The sequence below is a fragment of the Nycticebus coucang genome, chromosome 13, assembly GCF_027406575.1.
Source record: "Nycticebus coucang isolate mNycCou1 chromosome 13, mNycCou1.pri, whole genome shotgun sequence".
NCBI lineage: Eukaryota > Metazoa > Chordata > Mammalia > Primates > Lorisidae > Nycticebus > Nycticebus coucang.
Window position 1 is genome coordinate 45421298 of NC_069792.1, and position 26179 is coordinate 45447476.

General features: G+C 34.9%; 1 pseudogene; it reads right to left on the reverse strand.

Moving 5' to 3' along the window:
* Window positions 1-240: 240 nt before the first annotated feature.
* Window positions 241-1588, reverse strand: LOC128563361 (UPF0415 protein C7orf25-like; annotated as a pseudogene).
* Window positions 1589-26179: the final 24591 nt, after the last annotated feature.

Below are 26179 nucleotides of genomic sequence, written 5' to 3' on the forward strand. Positions count from 1 at the left end.
AGGTACCCACCACAATGCCTGGCTATTTTTTGGTTATAGTCATCGTTGTTTGGCAGGCCCGACTGGATTCAAACCCACCAGGTCTGTTGTATGTGTCTGGCACCTTAGCCGCTTAAGCTACAGGCGCCAAGCCCAACATGAGAAATTTTAAATAGCAAAATGTTGTTTAGTGTTATCAGATGTTGATGGTGAAATCCCAATTGACCTTTAAATAAATGTTTTATCAAGGAAGGAAAACAATTAGCATTTATTGAACCTCTTCCTTGACCAAGTATTTCGTATAATTAAAATCTCTGTAAAATGGGCTCTATCATTATTCACCTTTAACAGGGTGTCTCCCGTCCTAAAGATCGTTAATGAGTGGCTATTAATTTTCGAACTGGCCACTAGTCTCAAGGCACACTCAGAAGGCTGGTCTGGAACCACATTAATTTGCTTAATTAGCATAGCTGCCCTCTCTCTCCCCAGGTCCTCCTAAGGTATCTAGAATGGACTGAAAATCTTTGACAGCAGATTCACAAGCAAACAACTCCTTGTCCTTCATAAACGCCTCCAGCTGAGGTAGAACCTGCTCCTTCCTCTCTTGCTCTGCTTGTTCTGTGAGTACTTTTTCTTTGAAAATAAAGTGCAGCCTCCATAGCAAAGGGCAGACACATACGTGATTAAAGTAGTAATGTCCAGATTTACTCTTCTGCACACATCAACCTTAATCTCTGTTGGAAACGCAACACTCGCCAGTATATTTTCTTGGTCTACTCTGGTCACTTGCAGAAGTTGAGGGCCCTCTTCATCTGATTCACTCTCACTGAGCTGGAGCTCTTCAGGGTGATCTAATAGAGAGTTGACTGCTACTATTTCTCCTCTCACAGATATGCCCATTTCTTTCAGCTTCTCTGCCATGGTGCTGGAGACACTGTTGTAAAATGCAAAGATGATGTGAGGGTTGCTATACCGCACTGGCTGCTGGTGACTCCCTTGGAGGAAGTCTTCAGCCTGCTCAATGATGCTTTTGTCACCATACTGACCCCTGCCCAGCCAGATGTTATGCAGAGCTTCAGCTTTTTGGCCAATGGCTTTCACCCAACTATGACCACCATTTGCAACCACATCCGCCACGAGGGTCTGCTTCTCTGCCAAGGTATCTGTGTAAGCAAAGACATGAAGAACACTAACAACTTCTTCCAGGTTTTCTGCTGAGTCCACAATGGCTCGCAGGTGTGTTAAATTAGTGCTCTGTAAGTGGGATTCTTTAATAGCTACTTTCCCAGCTTCTACTTTCTGTAATAACTTTAATTCTGCTTTCATTTTGCTGCACATCTTTGCACCACCTTCAATGCCACCTTTTCTTGATCTACCCTGTTTCCCCGAAAATAAGACAGTGTCTTATATTAAGGTTTGCTCCCAAAGATGCACTAGGTCTTATTTTCAGGGGACATCTTATCTTTCCTGTAAGTAGGTCTTATTTTCGGAGGATGTCTTATTTTCTGGGGAACAGGGTAGAAAGTGATTCTGCTCTCTTGATCAGTTCCTTGGCAATGGCAATTCGTTCACAGAGCGTGGAGTGTGCAGACATGCTGACAGCATTATTCCTTTAGAGGCTGAGTCTATGAACCTGTGCTTCCATATGTCTGATTTTGGAATGATCCATTCCTCTGATAGCTAAGGAAAGGACGGCAGCTATACATTTGAACTCTTCTTTAAGTATACTGGATCTGACAAACCCGGACCTTCATTTCTTCAGCTTGATGGCCTTGGAGTATACGCCATGTCCAGCAGCGCCCAGGACCGGGAGCGTGATCAGGAGGGCACGAGCACGCAAAGGCCAAGACCCCCCCAGGACACCTCCCCCGGGCAGAACACTCCCGGCTCCTGCGCGGAGGCTGCTCCCACCCCGGCAAGCCACTCTGCCTCTGGAGCCTCCCGCGTCACATGGTTCCGGAACCGGTGACGCTGGACCCGCAATTCCCAGTGAGACCTGTATCCCTTGTAAAATATCCTCATGTGGATATGTGGTATCTCAAAGTGGCAGTTCAGGGATATAGCTTTTATGCAGCTATATTGGTGAGTGGATGTTCTCATGAGGCCTTAAAAGCAAACCTTTAACACTCAGCTGCCTTATGTATGAAATGGATATTCTTACCTTCTCCCTGAATCTTGCTTCATTGCTGAATCTCTCAACCAAGAAGGTTTAATAGTAGTACATTTTAGGTTTTTCTTTCTTAATTTGAAAACATACCAGATTTTATGTTCATTTGTAATTGTCTAGTAATTATGACTTTATTTATTTGACATTTGAGGATTCGGAGCAGGGTTGAGAAATAAAATGGTGAAAGAAGTTTATTTTTGTTACGGTTTAGTCCCTTATCAGCAATAGATGTTAACTATTACATCAGAATTAAATACAAATAATTTATTATAATAAATATAATTCAAACCCTTAAAAAATTAAAACAAAGCATTAAAGGGAACAGGCCTCCTTAATTGGGTTTGGGGAAAACAGATTCTGGGTTCCATGATAGTCAACAGTAGGAGATTATGGAGTTTTGTAATACAGTCATAGATAGTCCCCAAGACCCCAAACACAATACAACAGTTGAGAGGAAAATGCTGTCGTTAAGCTATACTTAGCTTCTTTCCCTGATGTTGCAGTATGTTCACTAAATACAACATTGTTTAGAACTTTGATAAATCAAATGTAACAGACTACTACAATCCTGGACAATAGCAGACTCCTACCATATGTTTGTTTTAAAAATCAGTTAATGAGGGTTCCTATGCTGTGGTGGAGGGGCTAGAAAATTAATAGTGGTAAGGCAACTCTTTCCCAGCACTGCTGAATCGTCCTCTGAGGTTTGAAACACAGATGATGGCCTGCAACCCAGTACTCTCGGTGAGGGCTAGTGGTGTTTGTACTTGTTATTAGTAGTAGCGGTATTAATACTATTACCATCAAAGAAATCCATCTTAACTTCAAAGATATAAAGACATTTTTCTACATTTATTTTTAAAGGTAAATTTTCCTTTTCACTATATATTCATTGGTATTTTCTTGAGATATGATATGAGAGAGGAAATATCTCTATGTGCACGTTTATGGGTGTGTATTTATATATGTAAAGTTATGTGCTACATATATAATGGTTGTCCCTTAAGATTAAAACAGTTGAAAAATTGTCATCACTTACATTGTAGCTGTTGCAAGATCATAGCACAATACATTACTCACCTGTTTGTGATCATGCTGGTATAAACAAACTTACTGCACTGCCAGTCTTACAAAAGTACATACAATTATGTACAGTGCATAATACTTGGTAATTATAATAAATTATAATAAATGATATGTTACTGATTTATGTATTTACTATGCCACATTCATTGTTTAGAGCAGTGATTTTCAAACAGTGTGCCACGAGAGGCTCTTAGGTGTGCCAAAAAGTTTTTTAAAGATTATTAATTACGTTATTTGCAAAAGAAGTTCAAAGCACAGTAAGTATATCCTTTTTTTAACTTTTTTTATTGACATAATTTAAGTGTGCCACAAAAGTTTAACTATAGATTCAACTATGCTGTGAGATAAAAAAAGGTTGTAAAACACTGCTTTAGAGTGTACTCCTTCTACTTATTACAAAAAAGTTAATTGTAAAACAGCCTCAGGCTAGTCCTTCGGGGGTTTCCAGAAAGAGGCATTGTTATCACAGCAGATGACAGGTCCTGTGTGTGTTATCACCCATGAAGACTTTCCAGTTGGACAACATGGGGAGGCAGAAGACAATGATATTGATCCTTACCCTGTGTAGGCCCAGGCTCATGTGTTGTGTATTAGTATTTAAAAGGTAAAATTATGAAAATTTAAAAATTGTTTAAATATAAAAATGTTTATAGAACAAAAATATAAAAATATAAAGAAGAAAATATTTTTGTACACTATACATTACATCAGAATTCTACCAAACCTTTAAAGAGGAACTAGTACCTATATTACTCAATCTTTTCCAAAATATAGAAAAAGAAGAAATGCTACTGAACATGTTCTATGAAGCAAACATCACCTTGATCCCCAAACCAGGAAAAGACCCAATATAAAAGAAAATTATAGACCAATATCACTAATGAATATTGATGCAAAAATATTCAACAAGATCCTAACAAACAGAATCCAGCAACACATCAAACAAATTATACATCATGACCAAGTTGGTTTTATCCCAGGGTCTCAAGGCTGATTCAATATACATAAATCTATAATTATAATTGAGCACAAAAACAAATTAAAAAACAAAGAGCATATGATTCTCAAGATCAGAAAAAGCTTTTGATAATATCCAGCATCTCTTCATGATCAGAAGGTATAAGAAAATTGGTATAGAAGGGACATTTCTTAAACTGAGAGGGAATCTACAGCAAACCAACAGCCAATATAGTATTGAATGGAGTTAAATTGAAATCATTTCCACTCAGATCAGGAACCAGGCAAGGTTATCCATTGTCTCCACTGCTCTTTAACATTGTAATGGAAGTTTTAGCCATTGCAATTGGGGAAGAAAAGGCAATCAAGGGTGTCCAAATAGCGTCAGAAGAGATCAAACTTTCACTCTTTGCAAATGATATGATTGTATATCTGGAAAACACCAGGGATTCTACTACAAAACTCTTAGAAGTGATCAAGGAATACAGCAATGTCTCAGGTTACAAAATCGACATTCATAAATCAGTAGCTTTTATATAAACCAACAATAGTCAAGCTGAAAAAACAGTTAAGGATTCTATTCCTTTCACAGTACTGCCAAGGAAGATGAAATATTTGGGAGTTTATCTAACAAAAGATGTGAAAGATCTCTATAAAGAGAACTATGAAACTCTAAGAAAAGAAATAGCTGAAAATGTTAACAAATGGAAAAACATAACATGTTCATGCTGAGAAGAATCAACATTGTTAAAATGTCCATACTACCCAAAGCGATATACAATGTTAATGCAATCCCATTAAAGCTCCACTGTCATACTTTAAAGATCTCAAAAAATTAGTACTTCATTTTATTTGGAATCAGAAAAAAACTCAAATAGCCTAGACATTACTCAGAAATAAAAATAAAGCAGGAGGAATTACACTACCAGACCTCAGACTATACTATAAATCGATAATGATCAAACAGCATGATACTGGCACAACAATAGAGAGGTAGACATATGAAACAGAATGAGAACCAAGAGATGAACTCAGCTACATACCATTATTTGATCTTTGACGAGCCAATTAAAAACGTTCAGTGGGGAAAAGATTCCCTTTTTAACAAATGGTGCTGGGTGAACTGGCTGGCAACCTGCAGAAGACTGAAACTGGACCCACACCATGCACCAATAACTAAGATAGACTCTCACTGGATAAAAGATTTAAACTTAAGACATGAAACTATAAAAATACTAGAAGAAAGCGCAGGGAAAACCCTTGAAGAAATCGGTCTGGACAAATATTTTATGAGGAGGACCCCCAAGGCAACTGAAGCAGCTTCAAAAATACAATACTGGGATGTGATCAAACTAAAAAGCTTCTGCACAGCTAAGAACAGTAAGTAAAGCAAGCAGACAGCCCTCAGAATGGGAGAAGATATTTGCAGGGTGTATCTCCAACAAAGGTTTAATAACCAGAATCCACAGAGAACTCAAACATATTAGCGAGAAAAGAACTAGTGATCCCATCTCAGGCTGGACAAGGGACTTGAAGAGAAACTTCTCTGAAGAAGACAGGCACATGGCCTACAGACAAATGAAAAAATGGTCATCAGCCTTAATCATCAGAGAAATGCTAATCAAAAGTACTCTGAGATATCATCTAACTCCAGTAAGATTAGCCCATATCACAAAATCCCAAGACCAGAGATGTTGGCATGAATGTGGAGAAAGGGGAACACTTTTACACTGCTGGCGGGAATGTAAATTAATACGTTCCTTTTGGAAAGATGTTTGGAGACTGTTTTAGAGATCTAAAAATAGACGTGCCATTCTATCCTACAATTTCTCTACTAGGTATATATCCAGAAGACCAAAAATCACATTATAACAAAGATATTTGTACCAGAATGTTTATCGCAGCCCAATTCATAATTGCTAAGTCATGGAAAAAGCCCAAGTGCCCATTGACCCACGAATGGATTAATATGTTGTGGTATATGTACACCATGAAATATTATGCAGTCTTAAAGAAATACGGAGACTTTACCTCTTTCATGTTTATATGGATGGAGCTGGAACATATTCTTCTTTGTAAAGTATCTCAAGAATGGAAGAAAAAGTATCCTGTGTGCTCATCCCTACTATGAAACTAATTTATAGGTTTCATATGAAAGCTATAACCCAATTATAACCTTAGAATATGGGGAGTGGGGAATGGGAGGGAAGAGGAGGGGCGAAGATGGGCGGAGGGAGGGTAATTGGTGGGAACACACTTACGGTGTATCTTACAAGGGTACATGTGAAACTTACTAAATGTAGAATATAAATGTCTTAACACAGTAACTAAGAAAATGCCAGGAAGGCTATGTTAACCAGTGTGCTGCAAATATGTCAAATGGTATATAAAACCAGTGTCTGGTGCCCCATGATTTCATTAATGTACACAGCTATGATTTAATAATAAAAAAATTAAAAAAAAGAACTAATTAATCCCTCAATCTTGACCACTGTTCTTAAAAACAACAAAAGTGAATTGACTCTCTTCACCTCTGGGGTAACTTGCTCCCATAACAAAGTTTAATTCTTCATGTACAGAGACCCTTCTCACACCCCTTCCATACATTCCTAACCAGTAAGGTGAAAAAAACAAAATTTAAGCTACACTGGTGAACTAAGCTACATATTTTATATGGGAACCACAAAAATTATCCTATGTTATAATACTTTTAAAAAAGGAGTTTGTATAGGTCCAAAAGAACTAAGAAGAGGGTATCAAGAAAATATGCCTTTGGTGTTATAAATTTTTATTAAAGGTTAATTTTTTTTTCTTTTTGCAGTTTTTGGCCAGAGCTAGATTTGAACCCGCCACCTCCAGTATATGAGGCTGGCGCCCTACTCCTTTGAGCCACAAGCACCACCCTGAAGATTAAATTTTTGAAGGATCCATTTGCTGCCATGAAAGAGCATTCTTAAAATGGATGTGATGGGCATGGTAATACTGACTACAAAGTACCTATTTAATAACCAGCATCCCCAGAATCGAAAGGCCTGAATTATTGTGTTTATGGTTTTCATGTAGTTTTGGTTGATTTTTAAACTATATTGTGATATCACTGACCATGTAGTTAAGAAGATATGTTGTGATGGTATAAGAGGGTTCAGGCACATCACTGATTAAACTTTGTTTTATAAAGCTTTTAATATATCTATGTTTGGGGCAGAAGATTTGGCTTATAGAATAGCTATAGAATAACAGGCCAAGCCTTATCTTGTATTATAGAAAAGCAGCACTTTCTTAAAGAATCCCTCACCTTTTACCGTAAAGAGTACAATAAACTGCCCAAATTGTTACTATGTGACACTAAATAAAGGTGAATGTAGTATATAAACTATCAGATTTGTGCATTACCCACTAGGCCCATCTATGTGAAGATTTTCTAGAAACTAAAATGAAAAAGAAAGAGCATTTCTTTCCTTGAGTCATTCAAGGAAAATGATATAAATCTCAAGTGGAAATAGAAATTATTAACGGAAAAGTCCCACTATTGTGAGACAAAGGTTGCTTCTAGAAACTTCAATCACTGTGTGAAAAGTAAAAGCAAGTGACCATGTCATATTCTTTTGCTGTGACCCTCATGCTCAAAAATAATAGCTCAATTCTAGTCACAGCAAGTGAAAAAGTCTATAGGGGCACTAGAAAGATCTAGCTTTTAAAGGTAGAATCATTTTTGTCTACAAAATACAGGTTGAATGAGTAATCACAAAAGTGAGAGATGACATAAAAAACTGTTAACCTTCTCTAACTATATATTGGCCCAATTCTCTCTCTCATAGGAGCAGGTGAGCCATGGGAAGAAGTTGTTGGCCTTGCCCTTCAAATAGGAAGTAAATTATATTGTCCAGGCTTTTTATGACTTCACCCTGCTGGAGAGATTGACCTGAGATAAACTGTTTGGGAAACAGAATTTTCCTCTGATGGACTGAGGTCTCTCACAGAGTCCTCTAATACAACATTTAACAATTTTTTTCTGTTCCTAAATTTAGCTTTCCTGAATTTAGCCATCTCCTATTGAAATACTGTTGAGACATATATTACTGTTAGGCAGAAATTAAATTTAACATAATAAGCTCACTCATGCTCAATATTATTTTTCATATTGAAACATTAAATGTTTCAAGGTAAAGTCATTTTCTTCCTAAGGATACCTATAAGAATGAAGAGATAGAATGGCACCCTAGACACTGCGGCCAGAGGAAGAAGTTTTAAAATAGACATACCTTTCAAGTAGCTGTCAAACTTTACTTTTGAAAAACTACTTTAATCGGGCGGCACCTATGGCTCAGTCGGTGGGGCGCCGGCCCCATATACCGAGGGTAGCGGGTTCAAACCCGGCCCCGGCCAAACTGCAACCAAAAAATAGCTGGGCGTTGTGGCGGGTGCCTGTAGTCCCAGCTACTGGGGAGGCTGAGGCAAGAGAATCGCCTTAAGCCCAGGAGTTGGAGGTTGCTGTGAGCTGTGTGAGGCCACGGCACTCTACCGAGGGCCATAAAGTGAGACTCTGTCTCTACCAAAAAAAAAAAAAAAAAGAAAGAAAGAAAAACTACTTTAATCAACATTAGGATTCACTCAGAGTTATAATACACCATAACCTCGAGGAACACAAAGAAAGGCTCATCACCAAAGTAATTTCCTCACAATGGTGGCATTTTTTGCCGTTTCCCCCCCTACATTTTACAATTATGGCACACTTCCAAAGTAAATAAAAGTATGGAAAATATTGTACCATTACCTTCTGCTCACTGGCAAAATCTTTTACCTTAAACTATTACAGTATTTATGTCTAAGTATCTTTTTTAAAGACATAAGGAATTACAGATAAAGTCAGAAATTATAGTCCACCACTACTGGTTCGTTCATACTTCCTTTCCTTCCACCTGTCTAGAAATAGCCACTCTCTTCATTTAGAGGCTTATCATCTTCTAGCATATTTTTGTACCTTTACTATGTATATACTTAGAAAATGAGGTGCTTTTCACATGTAAGCACTCACATATCTGTATATGTAATTCCAGAGAATATGCAGAATCCAGTAACCATCTTTATTGCTTGAAATTATGGCAATCTTCATAGCTCCAGTTAATTTATTTTAAATACTGTCCCCTATTATATTGATAAATACAACTTATTTATCAACTACAACTTATTTTTTTATCTATTCTACAGTTACAGTCATTAAGAGTGCATCTGCCATTTTGATATTCTAAACAAAGAACATTCTTATAACTCCTTGTCCACATCTGGAGAGTTCTTCTACAGTACATCCCAGAAAAGGAATTTGTCAGTTATAGAGGTTTCACATTCCCAAATTTATTAAGTAGTAAAAAATTACTTTTCAAACTGATTATATAACATATCCTCTTAGCAGCAGTTGCTCTATATGCTCATCAAGAGTCTCTTGGCAGACTTTATTATTAATGCCAATCAGTGTCAATCAACTAGATGTGTAACAGTAACTCATCGTTGCTTTAATTCATATTTCCGTGATTACTGCTGAGAACGAGCATATTTTCATGATTTTTGTCCTTATTGTATTGCAAAATCATTTTAATTGTTTTGAAACTTTATTTTTCTTTTATTTTTAGTTGGTTGATATGTAAAGATTGCACGAAGTTATGACACAGAGTGATATTTTGATACATGTATACAAGGATCAATGATCAAATCAGGGTAGTTAGCATATTCATCACCTTGAACACTTATTATTTCTCTTTAGTGTGAACATTCTTTTAGCTTTTTGAAAATTTACTCAAATTGTTGTTAACCAAATTCACCGTATAGTACTAGACCTTATTCCTCCCATCTAGCTATAATTTCCTATGCATTAACCTACCTCTCCCTACCCTGCCCTTTCCCTACCTTCCCTTGCCTCTAATAAATACTATTCTACTCTCTATTTCTATGAACTTGTTTTTTTTTCTGTCTCTTTTTCTTTTTAATTCTGCTCCCACATGTGAGGAAAAGCTTGTGATATTTATCTTTCCGTGCTTGACATTTCTCTGAACATAATATCCCTAAGACTTATCTGTATTGTTTCAAAGACAGGATTTCATGCTTCTTTGTGGCTGAATAGTATGACACTTTATTGTGTATATGTACCACATTTTCTTTCTACATTCATCTATTGATGGACATTTACATTTAATTCTGTATCTTCTCTATTGGGACTAGCATTGCAATAAACACCGCCACCAACTGTCTCTTCAATATACTCAGTTCCTTTCCTTTGGATAAATACTCCAGAAGTGTAGTTGCTGAGTCATAGGGCAGTTCTATTGTAGTTTTTTATAGAATCTCCATACCATTTTCCATAATGGCTGTACTACTTTATATTCGCACCAGCAGTGTATGAGAGTTTCCTTCTATCCACATCCTCACCAGCATTTCTTACTGTCTTTTCGATGATAGCATTCCAACTCAGGTAAACAGGTATCTCATTATGGTTTGGGTTTGGATTTCTCTGAGTAGTGATGCTGAGTAGGTTCATATATTTATTGGCCATTTGTATGTCTTCTTTTGAGAGATGTCTATTCATGTCTTTTGACTACTTTTTAATCAGTTTTTGTGGTGTTGTTTTGCTGTCGAGTTGAGTTCATTATACATTCCGGATATCAGTCCCCTGCTGGATGAATAGCTTGCAAATATTTCTTTCCCTTCTACAAATTTTCTCTTCACTCTATTTACTCTACTTTTGCTGTGCAAAAGTTTTTTGGATTAATGTAGTCCCATTTGCCCATTTTTGTGTTTGTTTTGTTTATTTGAAGATGGACTCTCACTCTGTCACTCAGGTTCTAGTTCCATGGCATCAGTCTAGCTCACAGCAACCTCAAACTTCTGGGCTCAAGTGATCCTCCTGCCTCAGCCTCACAAGTAGCTGGAATTACAGGCACCCACCATAAGGCCCGGCTAAATTTCTTATCTATTTTAATAGAGATAGGATCTTGCTTTTGCTCAGGCTGGTCTGCAACACCTGAATTCAAGCAATCTGCCCACCTTAGCATCCTGGAGTGCTAGGATTATAGGCATGGGCCACCGTGCCTGGCCTATTTTGGGGGTTTGTTGCCAGTTTTTGACATCTTCCTCATAAAACCTTTGCCAGATGCTCTGAAGCATTTTTCCTATGTTTTCTTCCTGTAGTCTTATAGTTTTGAGTCTTAAATTTAAATCTTTAATTCATTTTGAGTTGATTTTTGTATATTGTGGAAGATAGGGGTTTAGTTTTACTTTTCAGCATATTCTTTCAGTATTTATTGAAAGGGTAGCCTTTCCCAAGGCATGTTTTTTACACAGTTGTCAAGAATCATTTAGCTGTAAATATGGTCATGTGTCTGCTTTTTATATAAATACCATACTGTTTTTGATATTATAACTACATAGTTTATATTGAAATAAGGTAATCTGATGCCTCCATTTCTTTTTTGCCCTCCTCTGTATTACTTTGGCTATTTAGGGTCTTTTGTGGTTCAACATGAATTTTAGAATTATTTTTTCTATTTTTATGAAGTATGTCATTGTTATTTTGGTGAGTATTTCATTGAATATGTAGATTGTTTTCAGTAATATCACCATTTTGACAATATTAATTCTTCTAATGTCTTTCCATTATTTGTGTGTGTCCTTTTCAACTTTTTTCATTGTTTCATAATTTTCATTGTAGATATCTTTCATCTCTTTGGTTAAATTTACACCTAGGTATTTTTTGATAGCTATTGAGAACAGGATTGCTTCCTTGATTTCTTTTCTACTTCATTATTTATTTATAGAAATATAAAACTATTGTTAATTTGTATCTTGAAACTTTACTGACTTTGTTCATCACTCCTAGAAGATTTTTGGTAGAATCTTCAGATTTTTCTATAATTAAGATCGGGTCATCTGCAAAGATGGACAATTTGACTTATTCTTTTTTCAATTTGGATGTCCTTTATTTCTTTCTCTGGCCTAATTGTTCTGGCTAGTATATCCAGTACTATGTTGAATAAAGGCGGTGAAAATGGGCATCCTTGCCTTGTTCCAGTCCTTAGAGAAAAAAAGGCTTTAAGCTTTTCTACATTTAGTATGATTTAGCTGTACGTTTGTAAGCTACAGCCTTTCCTATTTTGAGGTATATTCTTTCAATTCCTAATTTGTTTAAAGTTTTGAACATGAAAGCATGTTGAATTTTATTAAATGCTTATTAATGCATGTAATTGGATGATTATAGTTATTGTCCTTCATTCTGTTGATGTGATGTGCCATGTTTATTAATTTGCATCCATTAGAAAAGTATCACTTGATCATGGTGTATTATCTCATTGTTCCCTGTCTCATCTTTATTTTTGATGGATTTAGTGTATAAGTGCTTTTTAGTTACATGTGTGAATTGTGTACTGGGCATGTCTGGGGTTTTAGGGTACCTGTCAACCAAGTTATATAAATTATATCTGATAGGTAGTTTGTTTTTTTTTCCCTTACCCTCTCATCCCTTGCCTCTTCTGAGTCTCCAATGTCCATTGTACCATTTTGTATCACATTGAATATTAATACTTGTAGCTTAGCTTCCACTTATAAGTGATCACATGTGGTATCTGATTTTCCATTCCTACATTACTTCACTTATGGTAATGGCCTTGAGGACCATCCAAATTTCTGTGAAAGGCATTATTCCATCCTTTTTATGACTTAGTACTATTCTATGGAGTATATAAGCCACATTTTCTTTACCCACTCATCAGTTGATGGGCACTTAGGTTGATTCCATATTTTTGTAACTGTGTATTATACTGCAATAAACATACAAGTTCATGTGTCTTTTATATAATGACTTATTTCCTGTGGATAGATACCCAGTAGTGGGAATGCTGGATTTAATAGTAGATCTACTTTTAGTTCTTTGATCTCTGCACTGTTTTCTATAAAGGTTGTACTAACTTACACAGTCCTACCAACAGTGTATGAGAGTTCTCTTTACACCACATCTGTGCCAAAATCTATTGATTTTTTACTTTCTAATTAATGTCAGTTTTGACAGAGGAAAGATGGTGTCTCATTGTGCTTTTAATTTGCAATTTTCTGATAATTAGTCATGAGCATTGTTTCCATAAGTTTGGCTATTTCTGTCTCTTCCCTTGAAAAATGTCTGTTCATGTTGTTTATCTATTTGATTACTTGATTTTTTTATTTTTCTTGATTTGTTTAAATTGCTTATATATTCTGACTATTAGTCCTTTGTGAAGGGGCACAGTCCCCTGCACCCTTGTAAGGTAACTCAGTCTCCTATGCAGCCCTAAGAAGGAACATTTCCAGTACTTGGGCTAGATGTGAGTTTGGGGGGATATTCTCCCCCAGCTCACTTGTAAGCGGCTTTGCTGAAAAATGCAGGCAGTTAACACCTTAAAGGAAAGAATATGCAGGAGGGCCCTGCCAAGTCACACCTGGAGACAGATTATCTGCCTGGGGCAGTGGGCCATTGCACTTTGTTCCCTACCTATTTACACAATAACTTTCAGTTAGTCATGTAGGGAAGTGGGCAAACATAACAGACAACCCAGCCCTCTGTGGTTTATCTCCATTGTTGTTTATCTCCAAACAGGACATTCTTAGTTTGGAAAGGTGCGTACTACTTTGCTGTATTAACACTGATAAGGAATCTTGATGACAGTTTTGTTACCTTTTGTCTTCTTTATTCTTGGATTATTGTTATCTGATGAGTTTGGATATATAAGAAAGTGAATAAAGACAAGTAATGGCTGATGTGCCTGAACGAGCACCAGCCTTCCCTTTTAAAATCATTCATTTCGTCTGTGGTGCTTCCTCTGTGTCATTATCCACCAAGTAGCCCAGTGGACAGCAACACCTTTGTCAGATGTATAGTTTACAAACACATATTCCCATCTGTCTGTAGTCCATTTACTCTGTTGCTTATTTCTTTTGCTGTGCAGAAGGTTTTCAGTTTATTTGTGTCTCATTTATTTGTTTTTAATTTTGTTAAATTTGCTTTTGGGATCTTAGCCAAGAATTCCTTGCCTAAGCCAATGTCCAGAAGAATTTTTCCTAGGTTTTCTTCTAAAATTTTTGTGTTTTCAGGTTTTACGTTTAAGTCCTTTATCTCAAATTAATTTTTGTACTTGGCAAGAGATAGGGGTTCTGTTTCATCTTCTGCATGTGGTTATCCAATTTTTCTAGCACCATTTATTGAATAGGGTGACTTTTCCTCAGTGAATGTTTTGTGTACTTTGTCAAAAATTGATTAGTTATGGATTCTCGACTTTACATCTGGGTTCTTTATTCTCTTCTATTGACCTATGGGTCTACCTTTACGCCAATACCATGCTGTTTGGTTTGCTAGCACCTTGTAGTATAATTTGAAATCAGGTTACGTGATGCTTTCAGATTTGTTCTTTTTGCCTAGGGCTGCTTTGGATATTCAGGCTATTTTTGATTCCAGATGAAGCTTAGAATTATTTTTTCTAGATCTGTAAAATGAGACATTGGTGTTTTGATGATAATTGCATTGAATCTGTAAACCACTTTGGGCAGTATGGACATTTTTTTTGTTGTTGTTGTTTGTTTTTTTTATAACCATTTCTTTTTTTTTTTTTTTTTTTTTTTAGAGACAGAGTCTCACTTTATGGCCCTCGGTAGAGTGCCGTGGCCTCACACAGCTCACAGCAACCTCCAACTCCTAGGCTTAGGTGATTCTCCTGCCTCAGCCTCCCGAGTAGCTGGGATTACAGGCGCCTGCCACAACGCCTGGCTATTTTTTGGTTGCAGTTCAGCCAGGGCCGGGTTTGAACCCGGCACCCTCAGTATATGGGGCCGGTGCCTTACTGACTGAGCCACAGGCGCCGCCCCAGTATGGACATTTTAATGATACTGATTCTACCAATCCATGAGTACTGGATGTTTTCCATTTGTCTACTATAATTTATTTCACAAATATTTTATAGCACTCCTTATAGAGATATTTCACCCGTTTAGTTAATTATATTTCTACTTTTTTTTTTTAGCTATTATAAATTACACCTAGTTCTTGACTTTGTTCTCAACTGTATCATTATTGGTGAATAACTCTATTACTATATTGTCTTTTCAATGTGTTATGGGATTTGGTTTGCTAATATTTTGTTGAGAATTTTTGCATCGATATTTATCAGTGATATTGACCTGCAATTTATCTTTTTTTTGTACCCTTGTCTGGTTTTGAGGTCAGAGTAATTTTAGCCTTCTAGAATGAGTTAGAAAAAATCCCCACCTCTTCAATTTTGGGGAAAAGTTTGATACAAATTGGCATTATTTCTTTTTTTTCAAAGTTTGGTGAAATTCAACAGTAAAGCCATTTGTCCTGGGCTTTTCTTTGTTGGGTGACTTTTTATTATAGGTCTGTTCAGGTTTTCTATTTCTCTCAAGTTTAACCTTGGCAGCTTATATATGGACAGGAATTTACTCATTTCCCCTAGTTTTCCCAAAGTGTTTTTTGTATAGTTGTTTATGATGGTTTCTAATGATAATTTATATTTCTGTGTTATTAGTTGTCATGCCTCCTTCATTTTTTATTTTATTTATTTGGTTAGGTCTTCTAACTTTTATTTTTCTTAGTTTGTCTAGTTATTGGTGTGCCAATTTTGTTTATCTCCCTAAAAGTCATCTTTTTATTCTGTTGATCTTTTGTCTCTCTGTTTATTTCTGCTCTGATCTTTAGTATTTATTTCCTTTCTCTAATTTAAAGTTTGTTTTATTCTTGCTTTTATTGTTATTTGGGGTGCATCACTAGGGTTTTTTTTTTAATTTTTTTACTTTTTGATATAGGGATTTATTGCTATAAAATTTTTTTCTTACTATTGCTTTATCTATATTCCATAGGTTTTGGTACACTGTGTTTACATTTTTTCATTTTTCTCCAGAAATTTTTGTATTGTTTTCTTAATTTTTTTCTTGACCCAAAATTCACTCAGGAGCATGTTGTTTAATTTCCATGTGTTCGGACACTTTTCAAAGTTCTTGTTACTCATTTCTAATTTTGTGTCATTGTAGTCTGAGAAAATATTGGATGTAATTTTTATTTAAAAAAAAATTCATTGAAACTTGCTTTGTGAACTAATGACTGTTTCACATGCTATTGAGAAAAACTTGCATTCTGTACTGTTGGGTGAAATATTCTATAAATGTCTGTTGCGTTCATTTGGTCTGTAGTGTCCATTAGGTTCCATGCTTCTTTGTTGATTTTCTTTCTAGGTTATCTTTCCAATGCTGAAAGTGAAGTGATAAAGTCCTGAACTATTGAGGTTTTGTTACACATTAAAGTGCATGCTTATATTCATCATAAGCATTATCTCACAGTTTTTGGCTTGATTGTTAAATATTTTATAATACAATAAATGTTACTGAAATAAATGATTTTACTTATAAGAATAAATTTAGATTTCCATTTCAAAAAATATGCATAACAAAATTCAAGTGAAATGCTAAGAAAACAAACTTAAAAAGTTTTTAAAGAAAATAGAGACTTTGTGAATCTTACAAAGAATGCATTAAACACAGAGAAAATTACTACTAAATTTTCCACACCAATACTTAACACTCTTAAAGAAGGGCAACAACATTGAGAATCTCAATAATGTTGTGTTGCCAAAGTTAAGTATAATTTTTTTTAATTACCTATTTTTGAAAATAAATAAGGGGTAATTTTAAAATTATAATAAAACATAATCAAAAATTATATAGGTGTTAGAATTTAGTTGATAAAGTATAAATAATGGAATAGAAATATGTTCAAGTATTTAAAGGAATAGATGGGATTAGTATGGGGAAAGATAGTGAATCTCAAAAAGTGGAAATGAAACTTTAAAAAGAACTATATGGAAAATTTTAGATATGAAAATTTTATCTATAAAATATTCAGTAACAGATTTTAAAACTTTACTGGGTAAGCTTACCAGAAGATTGGACAAAAATGGAAAAAGGATAATACATTTGCTTAAGAACTGGCCAATAGAAAAAGTTCAGACTAAATAAATGGCTGTAAGAAAGTTTCAGCAGGCAGATGGGGAGAACCAAGGAAAAGATGGCTGTTTGCAGAACCCCTTGTAAGGTTGGAATGGGTCAGTGCTATTACCTCCCTGTATTTAGTTGCTTGGAGTCATACAGGTGAAATTGGTTTTGGCCAGAGCTCAGGGGTAAATTCCAAGTGACAGTAATTGAGACAATTAGGCCTAATTTAATTTGTAGCTACTTAATTTTCAGTCATAAAATTCTTAAAAGTATTTTCCTATAATCAACAATTATTTTTGTTATTAATCTCAATTATTCTTGATACAATAGAATTTGAACATATTTAACTATTTTGGCAAATTTCTCCTCTTTTGAAGATGCTGCCCTTTTTAATCTCAATGCATTTATAGGTATATTATTTGATTTGCAGTTTAATTTTTACAAAAAGCTATAGAAAGAAAGTAAGCAATGATCCTAATGAATTCCACCTTCCTTTACATATTCTATTTTGTATATCATCACATAATTCCTTTTTTGTAGCTGGTTCTGATCCTGCCCTGTATTTTAGCTCCTATTTTTCCTTATTCTAGTATATACAGTAGATATCATACAAATTGCTCTTTTCTACCATATTCTATTGACCTAGTGCAAAGAATCAGTATTTCTACTGTTGCCAACATATTTGCCTAATGCTTCTTCTGCTTTATTCCACTTTAAGCTATTTAGCCAAGATGAGAAAAGCCTAATAATTAAATATAATCTCGTTTGTTAGAGAAATTGAAATCATGCCTTTACATCTTATTTCTTCACCCTTCATTAGTTTAGAATTTGCAAGAACGCAGTCAAACACTGAGTTGAAGGTTATACTCACATAAGAAAAATATTAAAGAAAAGAGTTCTAAAAGAATGTCATGATGAAAATGACAAATTAAAGAACAAATTTTACATAATTTTAATTTGAACACAATCCAGTCCAGCTTAAACTGATGCTTTGAAATCTTAATTATAGATGTCTAACCAGTGATTTCATTAAGGGGTTGTGTGCTCTTAGAAATGATAATTATAGTCATATTTTGAAAATTTTTTTAAAAGAACATAGAAATAGCTATGTATAAGCATATGCAGAATCACCACATGGAGAACATTGTTTGAGTGCTCATGCACCAATGTGAACTTTTGGATCCCTTTTGTAAAATCAGGATGAAAAGATTACTTAAAGAAAGCTGTGATGTAATCGATTATATGAGGATATATTTAATGCATTAATGTAATAAACATTTTTACAGTATTCATGAAGAATATAAAAAGTTGGATAATAGGAATTTTCTTTTTTATGTTTCCATTTTGTATTTTTAAGTTCACCTGTTGTTCATTTATTAATCCTATCTCTGAACAATAGTACAATAGTGAGGCATACTGCAATGTATCCAAGTAACCAGAGAGATATTCTCTATTGAGAAGGGAGCATAATTTACTAGGCTTTATCATAACATGACTAACTTTATTTTTATCATAACATGACTAATTTTATTTTTAGAACATTTTATCCTTATATGGTTGCAAATAATGGTTTTCTAAGATCTAAGATGTTGGATCCAAGGAAGTCTTCATAAGAGAGAATTTTTATGGTTAGTAGAAATGTTTGCACTTAAGTGCAAATATCTGATTGTATCTGGAATATGATTTAGTTCAATTTGAGATTTTCACATTTAAAGGTCTAGCCTTGGAAAAAGTGACCACAACCAAATGTTGCCCACCTTTGGATGTAACTTGAACAACTAAGCCACCTCCTACATTGTATATTTTTTTAGTTCTTATATGTCAGATATTTTTCATACTTAATACTTTATTTACAATATGCCTCAAAAGAATATTACTGAGTATATTTTGGAAATATATATCACCATACAAACATACACATGCAGAGACACTTTTTAATTTATTGATTTTATACAAAATACTTTTATTCCACACATTCCTTTTTTCCCCATTAACTTATTCTGTTATGTAAGATGCATTAACCAAGTTTAAATAGCAAAAATATCACATTGTTTGGAAGGTCCCCAGGCTAGAAATAAATGGTAAGTTAAAAGATCCAGAGCATAAATGAGGACTAGAGAAGAAAGTAGAAGAATGAAATGAGGAGAGAGTATTTTCATAACTTTTGCTAGATCTGGACAAAGAGAAAAACAAGCTGGTAAGCCAGAATTTTGTGATTTAATATGTGTGACAGCAATAATCTGCTATAGAAATAGCATATTTATTTGCATCTTCCAACAAATGTGTTTTCCAGGGAATAACCAACTTAACTAGTAGTATGTCTCCAGGCTGAACAATATAACAAGCAGTTCTTATTTCTAAGTTGCTTAAATATTTGAAATGGCAAAAAGCCTAGCCTTGAATTAGTTGATGACAAAAAAGTAGATCTCTGATTCTGAACATTAGTATTCTTTATCCATGTTCCTGGCTGACAGAATGTTCAGTAATTGAGACTCAGGGGTTAATTGATTTGATTACCAACTTGAAAGGTAAATCAATCAGCCATATACAGTAGCTAGATCAATGCAAATCTATGCAGCCCAAAAGCACTGCATCTGTAACAACAAATATAATTACTTGTCACTCCTAATTATGACTCAGAGACTTTGATATAATGGAATCTCGAAATGTCTTCTTTCACTTGTACAACTAATTTGTTCAATTTGTATGTAAGACTCTCCCCACACAGAGGTAATTTAACTGTACCTTAGTGAAAAACTATTTTTAAAGGAAGCGGTAAAGAAACAAAGCTAATGCTAGTCTCTCTAGTCAATTGCTTGTGCTCGGTTACACTGTAAAATCATTATAAATTAGTGACCTAAAACTTTGCTGCTATATATCGAGTATGAAAGAGCAAGTGTTACCAGCATTTAACTCTATCTGTCCTTCAGATTCTAGGGTAGGATGCAGTAGATGTTCAGATGATTGCAAACACTGTTAGTGTGTGTGTCTTAGTTACTTAGGTGTGTTTAAGTAACATTCAGTAAAATGCAATGGTAAAAATTGTTCAATTTATTTGTTAATCACCTGACCATGGCTTTGCCTGAGGATGTCTCATCCAATAAAGGAGTTTTCCACTAACTTCTGGCTAATATAGGAACAATCAATAATATATCTGTATTAACAGAGGCTTAGTGGTCTTTTAAATGAATCAATGATGAGAGCTGTCCTTTATAGAAATTATAAAACTGGGCCACTTAGAAGCCCCTACAGAATTGTGTGGTTCACACTCGCCCTGTGTACTTCCAGCTAATAGACATCATACGCTTGTTGTTTTTCTGGGTGTATTTCAAGAGTCAGGCAGCCACAAAGTCAAAAAGAAATCAGCCAAATGAGAAGTTTCTTGGATTTTGCACGTGAATAATAAGGATCTATGATTTTAAAAGATATTCTTCAGCTGTCCATTACATTCCTAACCTTCAAAGAAGAGGACTAAAGCACACTTTTTGTTTTGTTATGGAATTGTATCTACTCATAGATCCTGTAGGGTAAATATTGATCATAGTGAATGTTTATTGCATGATTACAACAGCTCCCCCAGAAGTAGAGACTATTCAGGTGCCATGAGGAAAGCTGCATAGAGAAGTTAAATATCTTTAAATAGTAAAGCCACAATTTTATCTAAAGCTCATGCTTTTAACTGCCTAGCTCAGTACTGTGTCAAAAATAAAACAAAAGCTCAATAAGGCTTATTTTTTAGTAGCTAGTGACTAAGAAAAAAAAACCTAGTGCTTTCCAGCTTCTGAGCCATAGAACTATATGCCCAAAAAATTAGTAGTGGAGTTTAAGGTCTCGAGAGACATATTTACATATAAACTAATCTGAAACTATTTAGGAAGCAATGGAACTACCTGGAACAAAAAAGGATGGAGTAGCAATAATTTTGCACATCTCTGAATGGAAATCTCATCTAAAATATATAACTTGTACAACTTTTATAAAAATTGGGCTGATATTTTCTTTTAACAAAGATTCCTCTGATCCGGCAGCTCTTTCAAAGACATTACAAGCCTGAATGCATTATGATTCCTTTAGTTTCTAGACAGCTGTAAGCATGTTACTTAGTTTCTCTATGTCATAGTTTCATCTGTAAAGTGAGGATCATAACAGTGTTTATAACACAGGGATTTTTAATAATTCAATAAACGGCTTAGAAAATTGCCTAAGTCTTATACTAGGAAAATATAAAGGTGTTTATATCATCATTGTTATCCCAAACTTCCAACCATTGTTATTCAGAAAAAGATCAATTAAATAGCTATGATATTGCTCACATTTACTTTTTATCCATGATTCCATTACTTTTCCCACCACTAGAGTCTATTGGTTTCTTTTTGTAAGTACAAGGACACCAACTAGTATTCCACTGTCCTTAGAATCTTCATTTGTTCTTACACATCCCCAGTCTACCCATTGTGATTGTAAGTGAAAGTTTGTGCCTATCTCCAAGCTGAATTCAGCCTCAGAAGTCCAAAGAACAACCAGAGCTATCGGCATGCTCCAACTTCCCTTCCCTCACTACCTGAAAGTCCAGTCCTTCAAACTCCTCGGAGCTGTTCTATCAGCTTCCTCAACCTTGGAGAGCCTTTACTCACATTTTGCCTTAACCAATTTGTCAAAGCTTATTTCTCCAACTCCTATATGTACCAGTCACTAACTTGTTAAATTATTTGCAAGTTTTCAATCTTTCCTTACTCATAGATTTAACATTTGTGATTTTTCTTCTCAATTCTGAACCTTGGCTCACTTGAAAAGAATTTTGATGCTTTAGCCATATTTTCTTGTATTCAGGCTATATTTCTTCAGGCTGCCATGGGAACCACTGATCCAAATTAAAGAGCTCCAATGACCTGATTATTCAATACTGCTCTACAGGACAATGTCCTTAGAAGCAAATTTCAAGTGGACATGTATGACATATTCAGTTAAGTAATCAGTGTTGAATGAGTAAAAAACATATAAGATCAGCTATTTATTATGTGAGAAAAAATATTGCAATATTTTCAGGTGTTTAATGATGCGGTTTTGCAAATTGTAGCTTTTATTCATAAAAGGCAATAAGCACAAAGAGAGGAAGAAACTTCCATTGAAAGCATGATGAGATTTTTCTTTTAATTTTAAAAACATTTATACTGTAAATGGAATAGAGGACTCTTATCAAATTAATGATGTACCCAAGGAAGTACCAAAGTCCTAATAATCTAGGCTTCATTTTGTAGCACTTGGAAATGCAATTAGATAACAAGAACTTCCTGAATGTGAGGCACAAACAATTGGCAAAATGTGAACTTAATATATCTAAAGTGTACGTATTCTTTGCAAATTTTTATTGAAATAAGAGAACATGATGTTTCAGTTGTTACAGCCAATTTTTGATCACCATTTTGTTGGGAAATAATTATCCATGAATATGTCACATTTTTGAATGATTGGCAAAGGCATTTGCAGTCAATTTTAAAACATTTTTATATAAAGGGACATTGCAGGATAGTAAACTTTAGAGATGTCTCCCTCTCTTGAGATGTTCCAGAGTAGTAAAGACAGTAGTAAAGATAGAGACCTTTCCTTGGAGATGGGTTGTTTACACTAAAGAGTAAAGATAAAGCTGTTCTCTGGAATAGATTGTCAGCAAGCAATTCCGTAAACGATGATAATTTGCTGATTCTGGGATTTCCCCCCTGTAAATTACTCTGTTGCATACACAGGTACCATTAGACCTTAGCATCTCATTCTGTAAGGGCTGGGACTCGGGGAAGTGGGGTAGTAACATTGCTCTGGCAGATACCTTTGCTGTAAGCAATAAGCTGTCTATGTCTCTGACCTGGATGTCTTCTGATTTTATATATATAAAATAATATATAAAAATATTATATATATAAATATATATAATAAAATAATATAAAATATATTTTATAATATAAAATATATATAAATATATATAATAAAATAATATATATATAAAATAATATATAAAAATATAATATATTATATTATTTTATATAATAAAATATATATGTGTGTATATATATATATATTCAGTAACTATCTATTACTACGTAACTATGAGAAATTAGCCATGGTATATGTATACCATGGAATACTATGCAGCCTTAAAGAAAGATGGAGACTTTACCTCTTTCATGTTTACATGGATGGAGCTGGAACATATTCTTCTTAGTAAAGTATCCCAAGAATGGAAGAAAAAATACCCAATGTACACAGCCCTACTATGAAACTAATTTGGGACTCTCACATGAAAGCTATAACCCAGCTACAACTTAACAATAGGGGGAAGTGGGAAAGGGGAGGGTGGGTAGAGGGAGGGGAATCGGTGGGATCACACCTGTGGTGCATATTACAGGGGTATTTGTGAAACTTGGTAAATGTAGAATGTAAATGTTTTGGCACAGTAACTGAGATAGCGCCAGAAAGGCTATGTTAACCACTGTGATAAAAATGTGTCAAATGGTTTATGAAGTGAGTGTATGATGCCCCATAATCATATCATTTTATACAGTTATGATTTAATAAAAAAAAAAAAAAGAAAAAAAAAGAAAGTGTGGGGAAAGCAGTTTTAGATTTCCAATTTCTATAATACTTAAGGTAGGGGAAACAGTAATTAACTCTCTCTCCCTCTTCTTCTCCCCACCCTCTCTCAAAAGAGATACTTTCTACTTAGCTTGAAAGCAGGGTAAAATCTCAGAACATTGAGTTTCTGACCTAATTTTATACAGAAATAAATTACACAAAATACAATAAAATCATTTTAAATGTGACTTTTGATGAGTATTGACACATACATATACATGTGTGCAACCACCACCATAATTATGAGTATTTCTGTCACCTAAAAAGTTCTCTTGTGCTCCTTTCCAGTCACTCTCCTTTCTAGCCTCAGTTAGTGACAACCATTGATGTTTTCTATAGGTATGGATTGGATTTATCCTTTCTGAAGTTTCATATAAACAGAATCACAGTTTACTCATCATAATATTTTTGAGATCCAGCCATGCCATTGCTAGTAACAGTGATACATTCCTTTTCATTGTGATCAGTATTCTAGTATATAATATTACACTATGGGTGGCACCCGTAACTCAGTGTGTGGGGTGCTGGCCACATACACCAAAGTGTGTGAGTTTGAACCCAACCTGGGCCAGCTAAAACAACAATGACAATTGCAACAACAACAAAAAAAAATAGCCAGGCTTTGTGGTGGGCACCTCCCACCTACTCGGGAGGCTGAGGCAGGAGAATCTCTTGAGCCCAAGAGTTTGAGGTTGCTGTGAGCTGTGACACCACAGCACTCTACCCAAGGTGACAGCTTTAGACTCTGTCTCAAAAAAAATTAACAAACAAATTATACTATGCATAAATGTCATTAAAAAACTCCTGGGATGTTTTCCAGTTTGGAACTATTATGCTAGACCTACTATGGTCATTAATTTCAGAATCTTCATGTAGAAACAAAGTTTTATTTCTCTAGGTAAATACATAGAAGATGAGTGAAAAAGTTGCATGGGAAGTGTATTATTAGCTTTATACTATCCCTCCAAACTATTTTTCAAACCTATGCATCATTTTTACTAACAATATATGCAAGTGCCACTTGCTTCGTATCCTCTCTAAAACTCATTGTCAGTTCTTTTAATTCAGGCACTCTGATGGGTACCATGGGGATCCTAGTTATAGTCGATCTGCAGTTGGCATCATTTATGTATTCTTCTGGTCCCCCTACCCCTAAGTGTTACAGGAATTGGAAATCTAAAGCTGTTTCCCAAACTTCCTTATGGCTAGGCTTCTTGGTACAGTTTAGGTTCTTTTGATAAGATTAATGCCCCACCAAATTTGGAAAGTGTCAAGGAAGTGCTATCCTTTCCTGAGATGGTGCATGTAGTCAAACGGCCTTGGGCAACAGCTGGATTTCATGTTCTTCTTCATCTCACCAGATTCGTGGGTGTGGAGAAGAAAGTGGTGGTCCAAACAGTAACCAGTTCCTGACATCTGGGTTGTAGCATATGCCCTGGAAAGTACAGCAAAGTGGTGACCCCCCCTGACCTTCACTTTTTTAAGAATCCCGATGACTTGAAATCACTTAATCCCCTTTATTAAATACTGTTGTGCTTAAAATTGCCAGAGTACTTTCTGTCACTCAAACTTTGACTGACTCAATAGACATTAAGAGAGGTAAAAGAAAATGAAAGAAAGTCTGTAAAATATACAGAGAAGAGTAATGAAATGCGAATTGGCTTACTGTTTAGAACTCTTTTTCTCTACTTCATATGCTTAGTATGATAATTATTTTAATCACTATAATAGTTTGTTAACAAACACCTGTTGACAATATACTAATGATGTTGACATTTTTTGAGAAATTACTATATATCAGCCACTGTGATAACAATTCAATGCTTATTATAAGCCTAAGTCATTCATAGAACATACATTATTACGTGACCTTAAATCCATTTTACTCATTTCTTACTTTGTACCAGACAAGGATTTAAATTTACTTCCATCTTAAATGAAACTTATATAGCTTCATTTCATTTTCACCACATTGCTTCTCTGACAAAATTTGTCACTATCCCTTCCAATGTTGCTGGGAAAATAGATACATGCTGTCCCGAACACTTGGCACTCACCTGCAAACTCACCTTCTTCCAACTTCCTTTCTTTTCAAGGTTAAGGTAGAAATGATCATTTTTTCCTTCTACCAAAAAAAATCCATATAAATCATTTAAGATTAAATTAGGCTGACAATGTTATATTATATTCAATATAACAGTGAATAAAATAAAATTGCTGCATATTTTAAACTTTTTAATTGACAAATAAAAATTACATTATATTTATGGTGTACAACATAATGCTTAAATATAAGTATACATTGTGGAATGAATACATCGAGCTAACTAGCATAAACATTGTCTCATATAA